The sequence below is a fragment of the Apodemus sylvaticus genome, chromosome 5 (assembly GCF_947179515.1).
Source record: "Apodemus sylvaticus chromosome 5, mApoSyl1.1, whole genome shotgun sequence".
Classification (NCBI taxonomy): domain Eukaryota; kingdom Metazoa; phylum Chordata; class Mammalia; order Rodentia; family Muridae; genus Apodemus; species Apodemus sylvaticus.
Genome location: NC_067476.1, coordinates 15,423,809 through 15,446,963, shown reverse-complemented (window position 1 = coordinate 15,446,963; position 23,155 = coordinate 15,423,809). Strand labels below are relative to the sequence as shown.

The window sequence follows — 23,155 nt, the reverse complement described above, 5'->3', positions numbered from 1 at the left end:
ACATAAGGCTGAAGGATATTTCACAATTTAGTTTCTATTTACTTTCTACTTAAAAGGAACTTCCTTCAGTAATTCACAATTGATATTAAATGCTAATTCATTAACTGTACTACAATAACAAAAATTCTGATATTCTGACATAACCTATATATTCATATGATAGTTCATTTTTGTTTGTTTGTTTTTGGATTTGGTTTTCTTGAGACAGGGTTTTTCTCTGTATATCCCTGGCTGTCCTAGAACTCACTCTGTAGACCAGGCTGGCCTTGAACTCAGAAATCTGCCTGCCTCTGCCTCCCAAGTGCTGGGATTACAGGCATGTGCCACCACCGCCCAGCTATGATAGCTCATTTTTAATTTATATTTTGGAGGAATATTGCTTGTTTTAAAACAAATTTATTCCTGTTTTTCTAAATGCTTATTGGTAAATATTACCAATGGGTTTTGCAAAGCCATTCTTAATATCAACAATGGCTTCTTAATTTTTTTAATTTTTTTAATTTTTTTAGTGCATGAATAATAAATAAACATCTCCTATTCTAACTTCAATGGTATATCTCACCTTTATATTAAAGAAATTTCTTTCCAAAGAAACCAAGGCTTGCAGCACTAGACTTAACCCATATTTACGTAGAGTCTTGACCCCATCACATACTCATGTTTAAGGATATGAACAATAACAGTGAACAGTCAGTCAGGTCTCTGGGTAGGAAAGTGTGTCTTTATATCAAGAGATTCTCAGTACTTTATCCTGAAATGGGAAATGTACAGAAAGAAATAGTCATCCATCATTTACATGGGGATGTATGTTTGTTTGTTTGTTTGTTTGTTTGTTTGTTTTTTCAAGCTATTGAACCAGGATAGGGGAATGTTAGGGCACTGAGGTGGGAGTGGGTGGGTGGGTGGGTGGGGGAGCACCTTTATAGAGGCAGGGGGGAGAAGAGGTAGGAGGTTGTAGAAGGGAACTTGGAAGGGGAGATAACATTTGAAATGTAAACAAATTAAAAAAATACAAAATAAAAGAAAAAATTATAATATTTCCAAGAATTAAGAATTATTTACTTTCTTTTCTGCAAAACAACCTAATTCTTCTTGGGAAAACATAAGAAGAAAGTACTATATAATCTCATATTTGCAATTTTAATATAATCAACTATAAAGAATTGGTATATTTACAAAATGGAATACTACTCAGCTATTAAAAAAGAATTCATGAAATTCTTAGGCAAATGGGTGGAACTGGATAATATCATCCTACGTGAGGTAAACCAATCACAAAAGAACACACATGTTATACACTCACTGATAAGTGGATATTAGCCCAGAAGCTTGGAGTACCCAAGACAAAATTCACATATAAAATGATGCTCAAGAAAAAGGAAGAAAAAGTATGGATACTCTGGTCCTTCTTAGAAGGGGGAAGAAAATACCCATAGAAGAAGATACAGAGACAAAGTATGGAGCAGAGTATGAGGGAAAGACCATCCAGACATTACCCCAGCTAGGGATCCATCCCATATACAGTTACAAAACCCAGACACTTTTATGCCCAAAAGTGCTTGATGACTGGAGCCGGATATAGTTGTCACCTAGGAGGCTCTGCTAGTGCAAGACAAATACATAGGGGGACACTTTCAGTCAGCCATTGAACTGAGCACAGGGTCCCCAATGAAGACCTAGAGAAAGGACCAAAGGAGCTGAAGGGTTTTGCAGTGCCATAGGAAAAACAGCGACATGAGCCACCCAGTACTCCCAGAGCTCCCAGGGACAAAACCAAAACCATCAACCGAAGAGTACACATGGAGGGACCCATGGCTCCAGACACATAGGTAGCAGAGGATGGCCTTTTTGCACATCAAAGAGAGGAAAGGCCCTTGGTCCTGGAAAGGCTTGATGCCACAGTATAGGGGAATACCAGAACAGGGAAGTGGGAAAGGGTTGATTGAGGAACAGGGGGCAGGAAGATGGGTGATGGGATTTGGGGGGGGGGGGACCAGGAAAGGGAAGAATAAAGAATATATCTAATAGAAAAATAAAAAGGAATGCTAAAAAAAATAATGATGTGGTAATTCTTAATTACTTTTTAATGATGTAAAACACTTTAGGTCAAAAAAAAAAACAATTATTAAAGTCTCAACTGTTCTGAGTCCTTCCAAATTACCTTTTATCAAAAGTGTGCAGGTCTTCTTTCCAAGACAACAATAAATTAGCATCAAATGCTGATCTCACTGATTTACATTTTCCAATTCAATCCTCACTATGGTCCTAGCAGACCTGTATTATTATATCCATTTTAACAGTGAATAAGTAAAGTTAGGGCATCTAAGTGCAAGCAAGTGTACCAGGTCAAATCACAATGTCTGCTTGACTGCTCTGCTCTTAGTCATTCCTAAATGAAATCATATTCCTCACTCAGTGAAGTATCCAAAGGTGCTCTACAATGCCCACAATATTTTTCAAAAGCCCTACAAATGGTGCCACTCATGTTTTATACATCATGCACTTCATGAGAGATTTCAAGGTTTTAATTTCTTTCAAAGCAATAAATAAGTATTTGAGACCAGCAAGATGATTGCAATCTTTCTCAACCTGTGAGTCACGACCTCTTTGGAAGACTGCTATCTCCAAAAATTTATGTTATGGATCATAAGTGTAGCAAAGTTATGAAATAGCAAAGAAAATAGTTTTCTAGTTGGGGATTACCAGAACATGTGGCACCATATTAAAGGATTGCAGCATGGGGAAGACTGGGTACAGTGGTTGGGTGGGTAAAGCCACTTGTCACCAAACATAGTGACCTGATTTTGATCCCAAGAACAATATGGTGAAGGAGAGAACCAACTTCAAGTTGTCCTCTGACCTGCGTACCAACTCTGTGACATGGCTGCATTCACACACATGCAGAGATTGGGTTGCTAGGAGAGAAACACAAATGAACAACTAAATTGAACTTGACCTTGGGCAGAGATTTTATGAGAGGTTACATAACTTGGATGGGCATTGCAGAGAATCATACTATAGGAACTTACACCTTTACCAGGACACATGTTATTACCAGGCATGGCTCCCAATAAAAATGAAGATCAGATGCCAGCACAATGGCTGCTCACTAACAGATTCTGTATCACCACAGGAAGCCAAAGGAAAGCACTCACAAACCTGAAAGGCTACTGTAGGTAAGATCTTCCAGGAAGGAGTCAGTCTATGACTGTGAAGTGTGAGAGCAAGTCTGAAATTCAAGTTTTCCCTGGTTTATATGTGTTCTTTCCCTATATAATAGTGACCTAATGAGCCTCCACCAGCCAAACATTGGATTTGGGAAAAGACAATAATAATTTCATTTTACTGACTACCACATACCAAGAATTACATTGAATAATTTATTTCATACACTGGCTCAGTTATTCCTCCACATATGTCTGTAACATTGGGCTAGTCGCTGTCCTTTAGAAATGAGGAATCTTCTCAACAGAACTAGCTACTACCACAAAAAAATATACAGGATCCATACTGGAGATTTGAAACAATTATGGTTTACTGATGCTGATCTCTTATCATTAGGTAAGAGCTGAATGGCAATGAAATAAATATGGATCCTGTCTGCCCAATGCAGAATTACAACTATTGAAAGACTATGAAGGAGATAATTGACTTTTCAAGGACCAATCAGAATCTCAAAACACACCAATAAAATAGAAATTTAATATACATGCATACATACATGCAAACACTTGAGTTGTTGATTTATGATTTATTACCAGCTATAGCTGTCCTAAACAAGGGATGGCATTCACGGAGTCATAACAAGAAATTTATAGCTAATATATAATATTTTACATAGATAGATTAGAGATATATACAGAAAGAGAGAAAATATACACAGAGTTCATATGCAAAGACATATAGATACAAAGACACACCTTGCCCACCAAGAGCTCCCAGTTCCCTCTGACCTCTATCAGTCCTTAGATTACTCAGGGACTAGATAACTAGCCCACATCTCTGAGGCTTTGGATTTCATTAAAACCATCAAGAAAAAAATAGTCTCCTGGCCTTTTTCTGTCTATCCTTGATTTATACGTAAATAACTGGGAGTATACAAAAAGACTTGGGCAGAGTCCCAGAGCTCCTGCTAGGAAAAGAATCAAACAGAATAATTATCTCCAATACAGAATAATTAGCTTCAATTCTTGCTAGTCTTTCATGGGGGAGGGAGCTTGCTCAGAGGGCAAGTAGATGAGCAGGCACTGAACTCCTCACCCAAGAGTCACCTAATTATGTGTGTCCTCCATATCAAAGATGCCGTATTTGTCATGAACTCACCATGATCACAAAATACCTGATGCAATAAACTTGTTAAGTCCAAGAATGTTTTATCCTGTTTTAGAGCTGTTAGCCCATGAGCAGGTGTCTCTATTGTCTCCCACCTGTGGTGACTAAACACATCATGATGGGAGTGCATGGGAGAGAGAAGCCTAATTGTGTCTGTACTGGCTGGTTTTGTGTGTCAACTTGACACAGGCTGGAGTTATCACAGAGAAAGGTGATTCAGTTAGAGAAGTGCCTCCATGAGATGCAGCTGTAGGGCATTTTCTCAATTAGTGATCAAGGGGGAGGGCCCCTTGTGGGTGGTACCATCTCTGGACTGATAGTCTTAGATTCTATAAGAGAGCAGACTGAGAAAGTGGGGAAGCAAGCCAGTAAGAAACATCCCTCCGTGGCCTCTGCATCAGCTCCTGCTTCCTGATCTGCTTGAGTTCCAGTCCTGACTTCCTTTAGTGATGAACAGCAGTGTGAAAGTGTAAGCACAATAAACCCTTTCCTCCCCAACTTGCTTCTTAGTCATGATGTTTGTGCAGGAATTGAAACCCTGCCTAAAACACTGTCATTAACAGGAAGCCCAAAAAAAAAAAAAAAAAAAAAAAAAAAAAAAAAAAAAAAAAAAAAAAACCCTAGCTATAGAACTCACTTCTGAAAGTTTCCCTCACCTTACAGCGCTGCCTCCCTGGGACCAAGCCTTTGACATAAGCTTCTGAGTGAGACCCAGCTAAGGGTCTTAGCTAGATCTCAATCAAATATAGAATCCAATGTCTAGATACAAACAAAAAATGCTATCATGACTGCACAGATCATCTAGGATACAGATAAGGCAGGCATAAGAGAAAAGTTTATAGCTGTAAGTGTTCACATGTTTAAAAAAAAATTCACAGAGGGCCCAGTGAGTTAGCTCTGGGGTGACATGAACTCAATCTCTGAACATACATGGTGGAAAAGAAATAACTTATTCCTCAAAGTCATCCTATGACCTACTTTATATGAGAGAGAGAGAGAGAGAGAGAGAGAGAGAGAGAGAGAGAGAGAGAGAGAGAGAGAGAGAGAGAGAGAGAGAGAGAGAGAGAGAATAAATAATTAAAAATAATTTAAAGATTGTTATAAAGATGGCTCAGTGGGATAAGAGCACTGGCTGCTTATACAAAATATATAGGTTCAAAACTCAGCATCTACACAACAGCTTACAAACCATTATAACTTTGGTTCCAGGGGATCCAATGCCTTCTTCTGAACTCTGTGGCCAATAGTTACATAAGTGGTGCACAGGCGTACACACATAGACAAAACACTCATTAAATAAAGTAATTTCTTTATTATTTTGATTCAGACAGATTCCAAACAAATAATATAATGATGTGTGTCAAGGCTCTAATAAAATAAAAAACTAAACTAAAGCTAAGTATATAAAAAGAAACAGTAATCATCAAAGTATAATAAATTAATAAAATAGAAATTAAATGAACAAATCATGAAAAATTCATCAAATAGTTATAACAATATGGACATAGCCATATTTTAAACTATATATTCGTTCCAGTAATAGTAATTTTAGGGTCTCACTCTCAGGTTCTGGAGAGTAACCATGAGACCCTATTGCTGAAGATGCCCCACACTGAAAGTCACAGAATATGTAGAAATCCAGCTGCTAATCAGTTGGAAGAAACATCCCTACTGGCTAGCTTTCGAAGTATTTGAAGGTGTTATGAAAATTACTGAAGATGGGGAAAAAAATCTTACCCCACCTATGAGCCCTGCAAACTACAATAATAACTGACCTGGCAAGATGTGGCCAGATTACATGAATGCATGAAACTCTCAAATAATGAAACAAGAGTCATTTTATTACACAGTAAACTTTTTCAAATTAAAAATGAAACTGCCTGAGGTTTGTTACTCAGTTATTTTTAGGAAATATAGATGCAATAGGGGCATACATATTATAGGGGTAGCCAATTATTTTCTGCTTGAATTTGAAAACCACCCCCAACAACATAAAATTTCCACATCAATCAATGCTAACAAAGATAAGAACTTGTGGGTAGGAAGTTCATAATATTGAGAGTAGACCCTAATACTATTATTCCACTAAATGGACATAGTAGCCTATTGCCACTAAGTTCTTACATTTATAGTGATGGGGAAATGTGTCTCTCAATTCTCATTGGACTTACTTCTTTTTTGTAGGCCCACAATTGGTCAGCATTCAGAGAATAAGAGACTTCGGAGTGAAAAATCTAAAGGAGACATCCACATATCACCCTTTCTTCCAAAGGCTCAAAGATCCTAGAGTAAGAAATAATGGAAAGATTTTGAGAACCACAGGTGGCAGAAGACTACAGGAAAAAAATGTTTTCCAGGCACAACATGGCATGTTCATATATGAACCCACAGCAGTAAAGACAGCATTTACAAGAATTGGCAAGATCAATCCAGAAAAATCCTAGCATAGATGAGGAAAGTTAGCATGAATTCTAATGCCTAGAAGAAGACTTATTGGCAGTGATGGCTTTAAGGAGTTGGGGAGAAACAGGAGCTTTCGTCAACAATTTCATGTCTTAAAAGCTCCTGGGCATATACCCAGAGGATTCCCCACCATGTAATAAGGATACATGCTCTACTATGTTCATAGCAGCCCTATTTATAATTGCCAGATGCTGGAAAGAACCCAGGTATCCCTCAATAGAAGAGTGGATGCAAAAAATGTGGTATATCTACACAATGGAGTACTATTCAGCCATTAGAAACAATGAATTCATGAAATTCTTAGACAAATGGATGGAGCTAGAGAACATCATACTAAGTGAGGTAACCCAGACTCAAAAGGTGAATCATGGTATGCACTCACTAATAAGTGGATATTAACCTAGAAACCTGGAATACCCAAAACATAATCCACACATCAAATGAGGTACAAGAAGAAAGGAGGAGTGGCCCCTTGTTCTAGAAAGACTCAGTGAAGAAGTATAGGGCAAAACCAGAACGGGGAAGTGGGAAGGGGTGGGTGGGAGGACAGGGGGATAAAAGGGGGCTTATGGGACTTTCGGGGAGTGGGGGGCTAGAAAAGGGGAAATCATTTGAAATGTAAATAAAAAATATATCGAATAAAAAAAAAGACAAAAAAAAAAAAAAAACTATCCGTGATCCAGTAAGTGGCCTCTATATACATGCACAAGCTGACACTGCTAAATGAACTTCATGGAGAAGAAAAAATGAGGAGAATAAAGATGAAGGATAAAGAAGGAGAAGAAGGAAAAAGGAAGGCAAGGAGTAGTAGTAAAGGGAGAGGTAGGGTAGGTGTAGTGAGGGGAAAGGGGAAGGAGAAAAAGGAGGAGGAGGAAAACAGGAGGAGGAGGAGAGGAGAGGAGGAGAGGAGGAGGAGGAGGAGAAGGAGAAGGAGAAAAGGAGAAGAAGAAGAAGAAGAAGAAGAAGAAGAAGAAGAAGAAGAAGAAGAAGAAGAAGAAGAAGAAGAAGAAGAAGAAGAATTAGAAGAAGAAGAATTAGAAGAAGAAGAAGAATTAGAAGAAGAAGAAGAATTAGAAGAAGAAGAAGAAGAAGAATTAGAAGAAGAAGAAGAATTAGAAGAAGAAGAAGAAGAAGAAGAAGAAGAAGAAGAAGAAGAAGAAGAAGAAGAAGAAGAAGAAGAAGAAGAAGAAGAAGAAGAATTAGAAGAATTAGAAGAAGAAGAAGAAGAATTAGAAGAATTAGAAGAAGAAGAAGAAGAAGAAGAAGAAGAAGAAGAAGAAGAATTAGAAGAAGAAGAAGAAGAAGAAGAAGAAGAAGAAGAAGAAGAAGAAGAAGAAGAAGAAGAAGAAGAAGAAGAAGAAGAAGAAGAAGAAGAAGAAGAATTAGAAGAAGAAGAAGAAGAAGAAGAAGAAGAAGAAGAAGAAGAAGAAGAAGAAGAAGAAGAAGAAGAAGAAGAAGAAGAAGAAGAAGAAGAAGAAGAAGAAGAATTAGAAGAAGAAGAAGAAGAAGAAGAAGAAGAAGAAGAAGAAGAATTAGAAGAAGAAGAAGAAGAAGAAGAAGAAGAAGAAGAAGAAGAAGAAGAAGAAGAAGAAGAAGAAGAAGAAGAAGAAGAAGAAGAAGAAGAAGAAGAAGAAGAAGAAGAAGAAGAAGAAGAAGAATTAGAATTAGAAGAAGAAGAAGAAGAAGAAGAAGAAGAAGAAGAAGAAGAAGAAGAAGAAGAAGAAGAAGAAGAAGAAGAAGAAGAAGAAGAAGAAAAGGAGGAGGGTAAGGAAGAGGAAAAGGAACAAGAGGAGGAGGAGGAAGAATAAGAAGAATTTGGGGAGGAAAGGGTTTAATTGGATTGTAATTCCACAGCACTGTTGACCACTCAAAAAAAAAAAAAAAAAAAAAAAAAAAAAGCCAGGACAGCAACTCAAACAGGATTTGAATATGAAGGCAGGAGCTGAATCAAAAGACAGGAAGGAGTGCTGCTTACTGGATTCTGGATTGTTCTCATGGGCTGATCAGCCTGCTTTCTTGTAAAACTCAGGACCACCAGTTCATGGATATCTTTACCCATTCGAGACTCCTATGTTGGAAATTCTGTTTAGTTCTATACTCAAATTCCAATGCAATTATAATAGACCTTGTAAGAACAATTCTCAACTTCATATGGAAAACCAAACAACTCAGAATAGGCAAAACAAAAAAAGAACTTTGGGAAGAATAACCATCCCTGACTTCAAGCTGTTCTATAGATACCTATGGCCACTTGATCCTCGACAAAGAGGCTGAAAACATCCAATGGAAAAAAGATAGCCTTTTCAACAAATGGCGCTGGTTCAACTGGAGGTCAGCATGCAGAAGAATGCGAATTGATCCATCCTTGTCTCCTTGTACTAAGCTCAAATCCAAATGGATCAAGGACCTCCACATAAAGCCAGACACTCTGAAGCTAATAGAAAAGAAACTGGGGAAGACCCTTGAGGACATCGGTACAGGGAGAAAGTTTCTGAACAGAACACCAATAGCGTATGCTTTAAGAGGAAGAATTGACAAATGGGACCTCATAAAATTACAAAGTTTCTGTAAGGCAAAGGACACCATCAAGAGGACAAATCGGCAACCAACAAATTGGGAAAAGATCTTCACCAATCCTACATCAGATAGAGGGCTAATATCCAATATATATAAAGAACTCAAGAAGTTAGACTCCAGAAAACCAAACAACCCTATTAAAAAATGGGGTACAGAGTTAAACAAAGAATTCTCACCTGAAGAACTTCGGATGGCGGAGAAGCATCTTAAAAAATGCTCAACTTCATTAGTCATTAGGGAAATGCAAATCAAAACAACCCTAAGATTTCATCTTACACCAGTCAGAATGGCTAAGATTAAAAATTCAGGAGACAGCAGGTGTTGGAGAGGGTGTGGAGAAACAGGAACACTCCTCCACTGCTGGTGGGGTTGCAAATTGGTACAACCACTCTGGAAAGCAGTCTGGCGGTTCCTCCGAAAACTGGGCACCTCACTTCCAGAAGATCCTGCTATACCACTCCTGGGCATATACCCAGAAGACTCCCCACCATGTAATAAGGATACATGTTCTACTATGTTCATAGCAGCCCTATTTATAATTGCCAGATGCTGGAAAGAACCCAGGTATCCCTCAACAGAAGAGTGGATGCAAAAAATGTGGTATATCTACACAATGGAGTACTATTCAGCCATTAGAAACAATGAATTCATGAAATTCTTAGGCAAATGGATGGAGCTAGAGAATATCATACTAAGTGAGGTAACCCAGACTCAAAAGGTGAATCATGGTATGCACTCACTAATAAGTGGATATTAACCTAGAAAACTGGAATACCCAAAACATAATCCACACATCAAATGAGGTACAAGAAGAAAGGAGGAGTGGCCCCTGGTTCTGGAAAGACTCAGTGAAACAGTATTCAGCAAAACCAGAACGGGGAAGTGGGAAGGGGTGGATGGGAGGACAGGGGAAGAGAAGGGGGCTTATGGGACTTTCGGGGAGTGGGGGGGGGGCTAGAAAAGGGGAAATCATTTGAAATGTAAATAAATTATATCGAATAAAAAAAAACTTCAAAACTGGAAAAAAAAAACTGCACAGTAATGGTACAGAAAAAGATATGTTGATCAATGAAATCAAATCGAAGATCCAGAGATAAATCACACACCTATGGATACTTAGTTTTTAATAAAGAAGACAAAACCACACAATGGGAAAAAGGAAGCATCTTCAACAAATGGTGCTGGCCTAACGAGATATCCATATATAGAATGATAAAAATAGATTTATATTTATCACCCTGTACAAAACTCCAAGTCCAAGTGGATGAAGTATCTCAACATAAAACCAGATACACTAAATTTCATAGAAGAAATAGTTGGAAATACTCTTAAATGCATTGTTACAAGAGATGTTTTCCTGAACAGAATACCAAGGGCTCAGACTCTAAATGAGACTTCATGAAACTACAAGGTTTCTATAATCCAAAGGACACTGCCAATAAGACAAATGCACAGCCTACAAATTGGTAAAGGATCTTCAACACCACCTCATCTGGCATGGGGCTAATACCAAAAATTTATGAAGAACTTATGAAGTTAGGCACTGACAATCTAAATGAGCCATTAAAAACTTGAGTACAAAGCTAAAGAGAAAATTCTCAACAGAGGACTGTTGCATGGCCAAGAAATGTTCACCATTTTTGCTCATAACTTAAATGAAAATAAAAATAACTCAGAAATTCCACCTTACACACATCAGAATGCCTAAGGTCAAAAACTTGTGTACAGCACATGTTGGCACGGTTGTGGAACAAGGAGAACATTCCTCCGTTGCTGGTAGAACTGTAATGTATACAATCACTCTATTAATCAATTAGGTGGTTTCTCAAAAAAAAAAAAAACAGGAATAGTAGTACCTCAAGATCCAACTATACCACTCCTGGGCATATACCCAAAAATGCTCCACAATCTCATAAGGACATTTGCTTAAATATGTTTGTAGCAGCTTTACTTGTAATTACCAGAAACTGGAAACAGTCAAGTGTCTCTCACCTGAAAAATGTATACAGAAGATGCAGTTCGTTTACACAGTAAAATACTTACTACTCACCTTGTTGTTAGTAAACAAGGACATCATGAAAGTTACAGCCAAATAGAATTGAAAAATGTTCTGAGTGAAGTAACAGAGACCCAAAGGACAGGCATGGAATGTATTCATTTATAAGGGAATATTAGCCATAATGTACAGAATAATCACATTATAATCAAAAGATCCAAAGAAGCCAAATAACAAGGAGAGCCGAAGAGAGGGTGGTTCAGTCTTTCTCAGAAGAGAAAATAAAATAGATATTGGAGTACTGCTTGAGGTCTGGGTCGCTGATTGTACCAGAAGTTCTTTCATTGTTAAGAATAGATTTAGTTAACCGGGGGTTTTCATAATTCCAGATAAATTTGAGAATTGCTCTTTCTAACTCTATGAAGAATTGAGTAGGAATTTTAATGGAGATTGCATTGAATCTGTAGATTGCTTTTGGCAAGATGGACATTTTTACTATGTTAATCCTGCCAATGCACGAACATGGGAGATCTTTCCATCTTCTGAGGGCTTCTTCGATTTTCTTCAGAGACTTGAAGCTCTGATTATACAGATCTATAACTTGTTTGGTTAGAGCCAAGACAAGATACTTTATATTGTTTGTGACTATTGTGAAGGGTGTCATTTCCCTAATTTCTATCTCAACCTGCTTATCCTTTGAATATAGGAAGGCTACTACTGATTTGCTTGGGTTAATATTATATCCAGCCATCTTGCTGAAGTTATTTATCAGCTGTAGGAGTCCTCTGGTGGACTTTTTGGGGTCTCTTAAGTATACTATCATACCATCTGCAAATAGTGATATTTTGACTTCTTCTTTTACAATTTGTATCCCTTTGACCTCCTTTTGTTTTCTAATTGCTCTAGCTGGAACTTCAAGTACTATATTGAATAGATATGGAGAGAGGGGGAAACCTTGTCTAGTCCCTAATTTTAGTGGGATTACTTCAAGTTTCTCTCCATTTAGTTTCATGTTGGCTACTGGCTTGCTGTATATTGCTTTTACTATGTTTAGGTGTGGGCCTTGAATGTCTGATCTTTCCAAGACTTTTAACGTGAAAGGATTCTGAATTTCTCAAATGCTTTTTCAGAATCTAATGCATTAACTATATGGGTTTTTTTTAGTTTGCTTATGTAGTGGATTACATTGATGGATTTCCATATATTGAACCAACCCTACATCCCTGGGATGAAGCCTAGTTGACCATGGTGAATGATCATTTTGATGTGTTCTTGAATTCACTTGGGAAGAATTTTTGAGTATTTTTGCATCGATATTCATAAGAGAAATTGGTCTGAAGTTCTATTTCTTTGTTTGGTCTTTTTGTGGTTTTGGTGTCAGCATAAATGTGTCTTATAGTACAAGTTGGATAGTGTGCCTTCTGTTTCTATTTTATTTAATAGTTTGAAAAGTATTGGTATTAAGTCTTCCTTAAATGTCTAACAGAATTCTACAATAAAACCATTTGGTCCTGTGCTTGTTTTTGGTTGGGAGACTTTCAATGACCACTTCTATTTCTTTAGGGGCTATGGGACTGTTTAGATGGTCTATCTGATCCTGATTTAACTTTTTTATTCAGTATCTATCTATCTAGAAAATTGCCCATTTCATCCAGATTTTCCAGCTATGTTGAAATAGGCTTTTGTAGTAGGATCTTATGGTTTTTTGAATTTTCTCAGTTTCTATTGTTATATCTCCCTTTTCATTTCTGATTTTGTTAATTTGGGTATTCTTTCTGTGCCTTCTGGTTAGACTGGCTAAGGGATAATCTATCTTGTTGATTTTCTCAAAGAACCAACTACTGGTTTTGTTGATTCGTTGTATAGTACTTTTTGTTTCTACTTGGTTATTTTCAGCCCTGAGTTTGATTATTTCCTGGCAGCTACTCCTCTTGGCTGTATTAGCTTCTTTTTCTTCTGGAGCTGACAGGTGTGCTGTTAAACTGCTAGTGTATGCTATCTCCAGTTTCTTTTTGGGAGCACTCAGAGCTATAGGTTTTCCTCTTAGCACTGCTTTCATTGTGTCCCATAAATTTGGGTATGTTGTGCCTTCATTTTCATTAAATTCTAAACAGTCTTTGATTTGTTTCCTTATTTCTTCCTTGACCAAGGTATCATTGAATAGAACATTGTTCAGCTTCCATGTGTATGTGAGCTTTCTGTTGTTTTTGTTATGATTGAAGATCACCCTTACTCCATAACGATCTAATAGGAGGCATGGGATTAGATCGATCTTCTTATATCTCTTGAGGTCTGTTTTGTGACAAATTATATGGTCAGTTTTGCAATAGGTACCATGAGGTGCTGAGAAGTAGGTATATTCTTTTGATTTAGGATGGACTGTTCTATAGATATCTATTAAGTACATTTGTTCCAAAACTTCTGTTAGTTTCATTGTGTCTCTGTTTAGTTTGTGCTTCCCTCATCTGTACATTAAGGAGAGTCGGGTGTTGAAGTCACCCACAATTATTGTGTGAGGTGCAATGTGTGCTTTAAGCTTTAGTAAAGTTTATTTTACAAATGAGGGTGCCCTTGTATTTGTAGCATAGATGTTTAGAATTGAGAGTTCTTCTTGGTAGATTTTTTTCTTTGATGCATATTAAGTGTTCTTCCATGTCTTTTTTTGATGACTATTGGTTGAAAGACAATTTTATCTAATATTAGAATGGCTATTCCAGCTTGATTCCTGGGACCATTTGCTTGGAAAATTGTTTTCCAGCCTTTTACTCTGAGGTAGTGTTTGTCTTTGACACTGAGGTGAGTTTCCTGAATGCAGCAAAATCTTGGGTACTGTTTACATATCCAGTCTGTGAGTCTATGTCTTTTTCTTTGGAAATTGAGTCCATTGATATTAAGAGATATTAAGGAAAAGTGATTGTTGCTTCCTGTTATTTTTGTTATTAGAGGCAGAGTTATGTTTGTATAGTTACCTTCCTTTGGGTTTGTTGAAAGATTACTTTCTTGCTTTGTCTAGGGTGTAGTTTCCCTTCTTGGGTTAGAGTTTTTCCATCTATTAACCTTTGTAGGGCTGGATTTGTGGAAAGATATTGTGAAAATTTGGTTTTATTATGGAATATCTTGGTTTGTTCATCTAAGGTTTTTGAAAGTTTTGCTGTATATAGTAGTCTGGCTTGGTATTTGTGATCTCTTAGGGTCTGTATGACATCTGCCCAGGACCTTCTAGCTTTCATGGTCTCTGGTGAGATGTCTGGTGTAATTCTTATAGGTCTACCTTTATATATTACGTGACATTTTTCCCTTGCTGATTTTAATATTGTTTCTTTGTTTAGTACATTTGGTGTTTTGATTATTATGTTATGGGAGGAATTTCTGTTCCAGTCCAGTCTATTTGGAGTTCTATAGGCTTCTTGGATGTTCGTGGACATCTCTTTCTTTAGGTTAGCGAAGTATTCTTCTATAATTTTGCTGAAGATATTTACTGGCTCTTTAAGTTGAAAATCTTTGTTCTCTTCTATACCTATAATCCTTAATTTTGGTCTTCTTTTTGTGTCCTGGATTTCCTGGATGTTTTAGGTTATAAGTTTTTGGCATTTTGCATTTGTTTGACTGTTCAGTCAATGTTTTCTATATCTTCTGCACTTGAAATTCTCTCTTCTTTCTCTTGTATTCTGTTGTTGATGCTTTCATCTATGACTCCTGATTTCTTTCCTAGGTTTTCAACCTCCAGAGTTTTTGCTTTTTGTGATTTCTTTATTGATTCTACTTCTATTTTTAGATCCTGGATGGTTTTGTTCAGTTCCTTCACTTGGTTGTGTTTACCTGTGTTCTCCTGTATTTTTTATGTCTCTCTTGAAGTCCTCTATTAGCATCATGAGATATGATTTTTAAATCTGAATCTTGCTTTTCCAGTGTGTTGGGGTAACCAGGTATGGCTTTGTGGAAGAACTGGGTTTGGATGATGCCATGTCACCTTGGTTTCTCTTGGTATTATTCTTGGCTTTGCCTTGCGCCATCTCATTATCTCTGGTGTTAGCTGTTCTTGCTGTCTCTGAATGTGGCTTATCCATCCTGCAAGCCTGTGTATCAGTATTAATGGGAGACCAGTTCTCTCTGGGAGGAATTTAGGTATGGAGAGCTATGGTAAAGGGTCATCTCAGGTGTGCAGACAGAAACTAGAAGTATCCTGTCCCCAGTTGATCTTTGGGTCCTGTGTCCTGATGGTTCTGAGCAGGTTCCACTTGGGCCAGGGATTTGAAAAGAAGTGGTGGTCTTACCTGGGCTTGCAGCTGTGTAGGCACTCCTAGGAGTCCAGCTCTCCTGTGGTGGATTTGGGTATGAAGCTCTGTAGCCCAGGATCAGCTCTGGGCACACACACAGAAATCAGAAGTCTCCTTTTCCAGGTTGCCCCTGGGTTCTTGTGACCTCAGGGTTTTAGGAGAGTTCCTCTGAGCAATAGGGGTGGTCCCACCTATACTCTCAGGCCTGTTAGCACTCCTGGAAGACTAGCTATCTCCTTGTGCCACATGGGTATGGAGCCCTGTGGCAGAAGATGATCTCTAGTAGCAGACAGAAACTGGAAGGCTCCAGCCTGAGGGTTCCGGGTGGGTTCCTGTGTCGTGAGGGTTCCTGACAGGCTACTCTGAGCAGGAGGGTTGGTCCCACCTGAGCTGCCAAGCCTGTCCACACTCCTGGGAGGTTAGGTATCTCCCTGTGCCATCTGGGAATGTAGCCCTGTGTCAGAGGATGGTCTCCAGCGGCAGACAGAAGACAGAAGGCTCTAATTTATACTTTAATATTTACTATTTTTGATTTATACTTGTCTTTAGCTTAGCTTTTTATTTTGCAAGAGCCTTGAGGAATATCATTATATTATTTGCTTGAAGTCTGTCTGAATTATTACATTTTAAAAAGATTATTTTATGCAATGAGTGTTTTGTCTTTGTATATGCCTGTGTATCACTTATGGGCCTACTGATCATTGGAGTTCAAAAGAAACCATTGGATCCTCCGGATCTGGAGTTATAAAGGCTTGTGAGCTGTCATCTAGGTGTTGAAAACTTTTTTGGAAAAGCATCCAATGCTCTTAGCCCACTGAGCCATTTCTCCAGAAAATTTTGTTTATTTTTAAATGTATTCTCATTCTCTCTCTCTCTCTCTCTCTCTCTCTCTCTCTCTCTCTCTCTCTCTCTCTCTCTCTCTCTCCTTCATCTATCTCTTTTTTCTTCTTCCTTCCCCTTCCTCTCTCTGTGTGTGTTGGCATAAGGCAGAGGAAAACTTTCAGGAGTAAGTTATTTCCTTCCACAATTTAGGTTCAGAGATTGAGTTATGTCACCAGGATAGGTGGGATGCAATATCTGGGTCATCTCACTGGCCTCTCTATACTTTTTTTAAAAATGTGAACACTTATAGCTATAAACTTTCCTCTTAGTCCTGTCTTATCTGTATTCTAAATGTCTGTGTAGTCATGCTAGCATTTTTCATTTGTTTTTAGACATTATATTCTATGTTTGATTGCAACCTAGCTAAGACCATTAGCTGGGTCTCACTCAAAGGTTTATGTCAAAGGCTTGGTCCCAGGGTGGCAATGCTGTAAAGTGAGGGAAATGTTAAGAAATGGATTCTATAGCAAGGATGTCTGTTGGGGTCCCTGTTGCTTCCTGTTAATGACACAATCATGCCTTTCTCTCCCATGCACTCCCAAGATCACATGCTTCTTCTTTACAGGCAGGCACAGATGGAGACAAGTGTTCACAGGCAGAAACTGGATAAAACTCCCAAACTGGATAAAATAGTCTTGGATTCTACAAGTTTATTACCTCAGATATTTTGTGATAGTGGCAGGCCCATGACTAATATAGTATTTTTTTGACATCAGGATGCATAGTTAGGTGACTCTAGGTTGAGGAGTTTAATGCCTGCTCAGCTATGTGCTCCCCTGAGCAAGCTCCTCCCCAAGAACTGACAAGAATTGAAGCTAAGTATTCTGCTTGATTCTTTTTCTAACCAGGATCTCTGGGACTCTCCCTGAGTTTTATTATATCTTCCCACTTATTTTTATTGATCTCAATGATCCATTTTTATGGATAGAGAAAAAGATCAGGAGGTCCTGGGATAACATAAGATGTATAGTTGCTATTATTTTCTTGGTCTTCATGGCCTTAATGGAATCCAAGGTGGATCATCAGGCAAACTAAAGACTGGTAGAGGTCAGAGTGAGCTGTGACCTCTTGGGGACAAGGTGTGTCACTCACTTTGTCTATGTGTTTTTGCATATGGTCTTCATTTTCTCTCTGTCCCTGTGTACGTGTATCTGTGTATGTTATATAACTAACTAGTTTTTCCCTTTCTAGATCCAGAACACACAAAATCTGAATTAGAGCCACAATAAGAGGTCATTTGTAAAAGAGGAAGAGGTTTCTTTTCTTCATGGATAGATACAACATATGCCAGTGAATGGTAAAAAAAAAAAAAAAAAAAAAAAAAAAAAAAAAAAAACCTAAGGGTATATAAACAGCAGCAAAATTTGATGTGTTTTTAAAAATACAAACATTGAAATTGTCTTTCACTGTTGAGTCTTTGTATGGTTTAGGTATCAAAGTGACTGAGGCCTCTAGAATAAGTTTAGCATTGTTCTTTCTGTTTTTATTTTGTGGAATAGTTTGAGGAATGTTGGTATTAGCTATTCTTTAAAAATATTGTTGAATTCTACACTAAAACGATCTGATCCTGAGCTTTATTTTTTTTATTGTTATTTTTTTATTCGATATAATTTATTTACATTTCAAATGATTTCCCCTTTTCTAGCCCCCCCCCACTCCCCGAAAGTCCCGTAAGCCCCCTTCTCTTCCCCTGTCCTCCCTCCCACCCCTTCCCAGTTCCCCGTTCTGGATTTGCCAAATACTGTTTCACTGAGTCTTTCCAGAACCAGGGAACACTCCTGCTTTCTTCTTGTATCTCATTTGATGTGTGGATTATGTTTTGGGTATTCCAGGTTTCTAGGTTAATAACCACTTATTAGTGAGTGCATACCATGATTCACCTTTTGAGTCTGGGTTACCTCACTTAGTATGATATTCTCTAGCTCCATCCATTTGCCTAAGAATTTCATGAATTCATTGTTTCTAATGGCTGAATAGTACTCCATTGTGTAGATATACCACATTTTTTGCATCCACTCTTCTGTTGAGGGATACCTGGGTTCTTTCCAGCATCTGGCAATTATAAATAGGGCTGCTATGAACATAGTAGAGCATGTATCCTTATTACATGGTGGGGAATCCTCTGGGTATATGCCCAGGAGTGGTATAGCAGGATCTTCTGGAAGTGAGGTGCCCAGTTTTCGGAGGAACCGCCAGACTGCTTTCCAGAGTGGTTGTACCAATTTGTAACCCCACCAGCAGTGGAGGAGTGTTCCTCTTTCTCCGCACCCTATCCAACACCTGCTGTCTCCTGAATTTTTAATCTTAGCCATTCTGACTGGTGTAAGATGAAATCTTAGGGTTGTTTTGATTTGCATTTCCCTAATGACTAATGAAGTTGAGCATTTTTTAAGATGCTTCTCCGCCATCCGAAGTTCTTCAGGTGAGAATTCTTTGTTTAACTCTGTACCCCATTTTTTAATAGGGTTGTTCGGTTTTCTGGAGTCTAACTTCTTGAGTTCTTTATATATATTGGATATTAGCCCTCTATCTGATGTAGGATTGGTGAAGATCTTTTCCCAATTTGTTGGTTGCCGATCTGTCCTCTTGATGGTGTCCTTTGCCTTACAGACACTCTGTAACCTTATGAGGTCCCATTTGTCAATTCTTGCTCTTAGAGCATACGCTATTGGTGTTCTGTTCAGAAACTTTCTCCCTGTACCGATGTCCTCAAGGGTCTTCCCCAGTTTCTTTTCTATTAGCTTCAGAGTGTCTGGCTTTATGTGGAGGTCCTTGATCCATTTGGATTTGAGCTTAGTACAAGGAGACAAGGATGGATCAATTCCCATTCTTCTGCATGCTGACCTCCAGTTGAACCAGCACCATTTGTTGAAAAGGCTATCTTTTTTCCATTGGATGTTTTCAGCCTCTTTGTCGAGGATCAAGTGGCCATAGGTGTGTGGGTTCATTTCTGGATCTTCAATCCTGTTCCATTGATCCTCCTGCCTGTCACTGTACCAATACCATGCAGTTTTTAACACTATTGCTCTGTAGTATTGCTTGAGGTCAGGGATACTGATTCCCCCTGATTTTCTTTTGTTGCTGAGAATAGTTTTAGCTATCCTGGGTTTTTTGTTGTTCCAGATGAATTTGATAATTGCTCTTTCTAACTCTGTGAAGAATTGAGTTGGGATTTTGATGGGTATTGCATTGAATCTGTATAGTGCTTTAGGCAAAATGGCCATTTTAACTATATTGATTCTACCGATCCATGAGCATGGGAGGTTTTCCCATTTTTTGAGGTCTTCTTCCATTTCCTTCTTCAGAGTCTTGAAGTTCTTGTCATACAGATCTTTCACATGTTTGGTAAGAGTCACCCCAAGATACTTTATACTGTTTGTGGCTATTGTGAAGGGGGTCATTTCCCTAATTTCTTTCTCAGCCTGCTTATCCTTTGAGTATAGGAAGGCCACTGATTTGCTTGAGTTGATTTTATAACCTGCCACTTTGCTGAAGTTGTTTATCAGCTGTAGGAGCTCTCTAGTGGAGTTTTTTGGGTCACTTAGGTAGACTATCATGTCGTCTGCAAATAATGATAGTTTGACTTCCTCCTTTCCAATTTGTATCCCTTTGACCTCCTTATGTTGTCGAATTGCCCGAGCTAGTACCTCAAGTACAATATTGAAAAGATAAGGAGAAAGGGGGCAGCCTTGTCTGGTCCCTGATTTCAGTGGGATTGCTTCAAGTTTCTCTCCATTTAGTTTGATTCTGGCTACCGGTTTGCTGTATATTGCTTTTACTATGTTTAGGTACGGGCCTTGAATTCCTGTTCTCTCCAAGACTTTAAGCATGAAAGGATGCTGAATTTTGTCAAACGTTTTTTCAGCATCCAATGAAATGACCATGTGGTTTTGTTCTTTGAGTTTGTTTATGTAGTGGATTGTATTGATGGATTTCCGGATATTGAACCAACCCTGCATTCCGGGATAAAGCCTACTTGATCATGGTGGATGATCGTTTTGATGTGTTCTTGGATTCGGTTGGCAAGAATTTTATTGAGTATTTTTGCATCGATGTTCATAAGGGAAATTGGTCTGAAGTTCTCTTTCTTTGTTGGATCTTTGTGTGGCTTTGGTATCAGCGTAATTGTGGCTTCGTAGAAGGAATTGGGTAGTGTTCCTTCTGTTTCCATTTTGTGGAATAGTTTGAAGAGTATTGTTGTTAACTCTTCTTTGAAGGTCTGGTAGAATTCTGCACTGAAACCATCTGGTCCTGTGCTTTTTTTGGTTGGAAGACTTTCTATGACTCCTTCTATTTCTTTAGGCTTTATGGGACTGTTCAGATGGTCTAGTTGGTCCAGATTTAATTTTGGTATTTGGTATCTGTCAAGGAAATTGTCCATTTCCTCCAGATTCTCCAGTTGTGTTGAGTACAGGCTCTTGTAGTAGGATCTGATGATTTTTTGGATTTCCTCAGTTTCCGTTGTTATGTCTCCCTTTTCATTTCTAAGTTTATTAATTTGGATACTTTCTCTGTGCCCTTTGGTCAGTCTGGCTAAGGGTTTATCTATCTTGTTGATTTTCTCAAAGAACCAGCTCCTGGTTTTGTTGATTTTTTGTATGGTTCTCTTTGTTTCTACTTAATTGATTTCGGCCCTGAGTTTGATGATTTCCTGCCTTCTACTCCTCCTGGGTGAAATAGCTTCTTTTTATTCTAGGGCTTTCAGGTGTGTCATTAAGTTGGTAATGTATGCTCTCTCCATTTTCTTTTTGGAGGCACTCAGGGCTATGAGTTTTCCTCTTAGCACTGCTTTCATTGTGTCCCATAGATTTGGGTATGTTGTGTTTTCATTTTCATTGTGTTCTAAAAAGTCTTTAATTTCTTTCTTTATTTCTTCCTTGACCAAGGTATCATTGAGTAGAGTATTGTTCAATTTCCACGTGTATGTGGGTTTTCTATTGTTTCTGTTGCTATTGAAGACCACTTTTATTCCATAGTGATCAGATAGGAGGCATGGGATTAGTTCAATCTTCTTATATTTGTTGAGGTCTGTCTTGTGACCAATTATATGGTCGATTTTGGAGAAGGTACCATGAGGTGCTGAGAAAAAGGTATATTCTTTTGTTTTAGGATAGAATATTCTATATATATCAGTTAAATCTAATTGGTCCAAAGCTTCAATTAGTTTCATTGTGTCCTTGTTTAGTTTCTGTTTTCCTGATCGGTCCATTGAGGAAAGTGCAGTGTTGAAGTCACCCACAATTATTGTGTTAGGTGCAATGTGTGCTTTGAGTTTTAATAAAGTTTCTTTTATGAAAGAGGGTGCCCTTGCATTTGGAGCATAGATGTTCAGGATTGAGAGTTCTTCTTGTTGTATTTTTCCTTTGACCAGCAAGAAGTGTCCCTCAGAGTCTCTTTTGATGACTTTGGGTTGAAAGTCAATTTTATCTGATATTAAAATGGCTACTCCAGCTTGTTTCCTGAGACCATTTGCTTGTAAAATTGTCTTCCAGCCTTTTACTCTAAGGTAGTGTTTGTCTTTGACCCTGAGGTGTGTTTCCTGTAAGCAGCAAAATGTAGGGTCCTGTTTACGTATCCAGTCAGTTAGTCTGTGTCTTTTTATTGGGGCATTGAGTCCATTGATGTTAAGAGATATTAAGGAACAGTGATTGTTACTTCCTATCATTTTTGGCGTTATTTTTTAAATTTGATTGCTTAACTTCTTTTGGGTTTGATGAAAGGTTACTATCTTGCTTTTTCCAGGGTGAAGTTTCCCTCCTTGTATTGGTGTTGTCCTCCTATTATCCTTTTTAGGGCTGGGTTTGTGGATAGATATTGGGTAAACTTGGTTTTGTCGTGAAATATCTTAGTTTCTCCATCTATGGTGATTGAGAGTTTTGCTGGATATAGTAGTTTTGGTTGGCATTTGTGTTCTCTTAGAGTCTGCATGAGATCTGCCCAGGACCTTCTAGCCTTCATAGTCTCAGGTGAGAAGTCTGCTGTGATTCTAATAGGTCTTCCTTTATATGTTACTTGGCCTTTTTCTCTTACTGCCTTTAATATTCTTTCTTTGTTTAGAACATTTGGTGTTTTGATTATTATGTGATGGGAAGTATTTCTGTTCTGGTCCAGTCTGTTTGGAGTTCTGTAGGCTTCTTGTATATTCATGGGCATCTCTCTCTTTAGGTTAGGGAAGTTTTCTTCCATAATTTTATTGAAGATATTTGCTGGCCCTTTAAGTTGTAAATCTTCACTCTCATCTATGCCTATAATCCTTAGGTTTGGTCTTCTCATTGTGTCCTGGATTTCCTGGATATTTTGGGTTACAAGCTTTTTGCATTTTGCATTTTCTTTAACTGTTGAGTCCATGGTTTCTATGGAATCTTCAGCATCTGAGATTCTTTCTTCTATTTCTTGTATTCTGTTGTTGATATTTGCATCTCTGTCCCCTGATTTCTTCCCAAGGCTTTCTATCTCCAAAGTTGTCTCCTTTTGAGTTTTCTTAGTTGTTTCTACTTCTGATTTTAGATCCTGGATGGTTTTGCTTAGCTCCTTCACTTGCTTGTTTGTGCTTTCCTGTAATTCTTTAAGAGATTTTTGTGTTTTTTCTTTCATGACCTCAGCCTGTTGACCAAAGTTCTCCTGTATT

At 38.1% G+C, this 23,155-nt stretch overlaps 1 protein-coding gene across 1 annotated transcript in view; it reads right to left on the bottom strand.

Annotated features, from left to right (window-relative positions):
- Window positions 1–23,155, bottom strand: part of LOC127684133 (olfactory receptor 1J4-like) — a 63,174-nt gene that overhangs the window by 1,351 nt on the left and 38,668 nt on the right. The gene's annotated exons all lie outside the window — the stretch shown is intronic.